Source organism: Nanorana parkeri, unplaced genomic scaffold (assembly GCF_000935625.1).
Source record: "Nanorana parkeri isolate BGI_ZX_2015 unplaced genomic scaffold, ASM93562v1 scaffold81, whole genome shotgun sequence".
Classification (NCBI taxonomy): Eukaryota; Metazoa; Chordata; class Amphibia; order Anura; family Dicroglossidae; genus Nanorana; species Nanorana parkeri.
The window spans coordinates 99,897-103,193 of record NW_017306349.1 but is presented as its reverse complement, the minus strand read 5'-3'; positions in this window follow the sequence as shown (position 1 = coordinate 103,193).

Sequence of the window (3,297 nt, the reverse complement as noted above, 5' to 3'; positions counted from 1 at the left end):
TAATAATCTAATCTTAGATCATCTTAAAATAATTTTATGCTTTTTGCATTTTCCAGAAAACCTCGACCCCTTTGGCCTACAACGTCTGACGATTGGCCAGATTTTAGGTGCTACGCTGCTGGTATTATTTACAAAAACTTCTTCTTGCAGCACGACAAGAACAGAGCGGCCAATACGTTCATCTCCAGCAACCCGAATGATTCCGCAGCGGCTCTCCCTTTTGTTTTCCTTATTCGGGAAAACAAATGAATTGCACAAACCGCTGAACACGTCCTCATCGGAGGTTCTCCCCATCACCCAGCAACAAATCCCCCGGGGAGGCTGCGAAACGCTGGTGATATGGAAGAAGAAAACATCCCCTCAGCGGACCCACCTGTCTTATCCGCGTCGTGGGGTCAGGAATCCCGAGGATGGCGCGTTTGTTAGTCCAACATTCTCCGTCTCCTTCCCTTTTTCTTTGGCAGCAATAAAGGAGCTTTAATTTTGGTCGAGCACACAGAGCAGGGAGACACTCCCCTTTTGGTGTATGCGTGCGCGTGTGTGTGTGTGTGTGTGTGCGTGTGTGTGTATGCGTGTGTGGTGAATGTCATTGCAAATGCGTGTTCGCTTTAAGGTAGCAATTCCGCTGCAGACGCCGGTGTGTGCATGTAGTATTCAGGATGTGAGCTGCAGGATTAGTGTCTCTCTCTCTCTCTCTCTCTCTCTCTCTCTTTTTTCTCTCTCTCTCTCCCCTCTATATATTCACTGTATATACTGTCTCTTTCTCACACCTCTCTCTCTCTCTCTCTCTAAGATCTCTCTCTCTCCCCCACTCCCAGATACATCTCTCTCTCTCCCCCACTGCCAGATATCTCTCCCATGGATGGAAAAATTGTCCATTGTCTCTTTCGCTCTCTCTCTCTCCCACCCTCTCTCATCTCTCTCACTCCCCTCTCTCCCTCCCTCCCTCTCTCTCTCTCTCATCTCTATAAGATCTCTCTCTCAGATCTCTCTCTCTCTCTCTCTCTCTCAGATCTCTCTCTCTCTCCCACTCCCAGATACATCTCTCTCTCTCCCCCACTCCCAGATATCTATCTCTCTTCTATGCTCTCTCTCTCTCCCCCACTCCCAGATACATCTCTCTCTCTCCCCCACTCCCAGATATCTATCTCTCTCTCCCCCACTGCCAGATATCTCTCCCATGGATAGAAAAATTGTCCATTGTCTCTTTCGCTCTCTCTCTCCCACCCTCTCTCCTCTCTCTCTCTCCCCTCTCTCCCTCCCTCTCTCTCTCTCTCATCTCTATAAGATCTCTCTCTCAGATCTCTCTCTCTCTCTCTCTCTAAGATCTCTCTCTCTCCCCCACTCCCAGATACATCTCTCTCTCTCCCCCACTCCCAGATATCTATCTCTCTCTCCCCCACTGCCAGATATCTCTCCCATGGATAGAAAAATTGTCCATTGTCTCTTTCGCTCTCTTTCTCCCACCCTCTCTCCCACTCCCTCTCTCCTCTCTCTCCCTCTCTCCCACTCCCTATCTCCTCTCTCTCTCCCTCTCTCTCTCTCCCTCCCTCTCTCTCTCTCTCGTTTGGGTTAATAATCCCGCGGTGCTTCAGGCAAGGTCAAGTCAATCTATACCTCTCTCGCGGTTAGTCAATACTCTTCTCTTTCCAAATGAGATGTCACCGTGGCTTAGACGGATGGGGTAATCTGCTGTTGCGAACCAAATGGAAAAACTAGAGGTGCCCGGGCCCGGTGAAGCGCGGCTGACCAAGAGGAATGCTTAAAGGGTATCAAATCCAAAGCGGGCCTCTAACATGCAGGGATGGCAATGGTCAGCATATACTGATGCAGTTCTAAAAAGGGGATGGGACAATAGAAACACAACATTACAGGCCTTTCCGGGGTGGCTACCTGTCTTGACTGTCCCAAGATTTGCCGCGGGTAGGTAAAACAGTGCAATGTTGACTTTGAGGTACTACCACTCATCTTCCTCATGGGCCGAGCTGAAGTGGGCTATGTGATTTCCCTGCTCTCTGGGAGAGCTTTGGCCTGAGCATAAAGATACCCCGTGACCAAGAATGTTGCGGCTTTTCTGGTTCTCTACCAAAGAATCTTTGAGGAGCCCTCCCAGATAGCAAGCAATTGAGCTGCAAGTTTGAAAATGACTTGCTAAACTATTGCAGACTTGCCAAGCTTCACCATTTTGTTGCACAATTATAGCAAGTCTGCATTGCAAGTCTCTAGACCAGCGAGCTTGCAGAGCTCAAGCTAAGACCTGCAGGACTCTTGCTGTAGACGTGCCAAGCAAATTTGCTACAAATTCAAAAAGTGTCAACTAGAACTTGTGCTGCGAGTGTTCTGCAAGTCTACAACTTGCCAGGAATGTGAACAGCAAGTTAACAAAATTACAATTTCACCCTGACACAAGTTTGTAGCAAGTTATCCTTGCTATCTGGGCTCCTACGCCACCACCAAAGGTCACTTGCAATAAGACAGAATGCAATGTTTTGAACACTTGTGACTAAACTGTCCCAGAATAATGAGACCCTCAGGGCCCCCTTCTGGCAGGAGTTGTCTGAGCGAAGGTGACATTGAAATTCCTAGAACTCTCGGTGACATTGAAATTCCTAGAACTCTCGGTGACCTGGTCTCACTGGCTATACCAATAGACATTTGCTATTAAGAGATGAAAGTCTATTTCTCGCCTGGCACCAACTTTCCAGAACCACCTTAAACCACCCGTTCCCTCTTCTTGGCCCTCACTTCCTCGAGAGGAGCCTATGGAACTGGGCCGTTCTGTGAAGAAAGGTCTAGACGTCAGTTCTAAGGTCTTTGTGTTGACTGTGGTAAAAAAAAAAGAGCATTTGGACCATGTATGTAACCAAGCGTGCATTGACGCATTTCTGGAACCTGTCTAGCGCATTGTACAGTTGTATCACAAAGGACAAAGACTCCGGCACGCATGGAGCACCAAGACCACCACCATTCAGGAGGCATCTTTTCTGATTGGTGTATTTTTATTATTATTGTTGTTCTTTGTTTGAATTCATGATTGTTACTGAAAATAATCAAAATAAAGTCATAATGTTATCATATTCCATATTTTTTTTATTATTGTATCCCGAACCTACTGCCATCATGTGCCGTGATCTCTAGAGGTAGACCATCATATTCTGAAATCTCATATCAGCTGTAACCCTTTTGCTGCCAGAGCCCATTTTTAATTCTGCACACATACCAAAATTCACATTTTTTTTTTGCACAAAAATGCATTTAAAACCCCAAAATATTATATATTTTCCGAAAGCAGAGGAC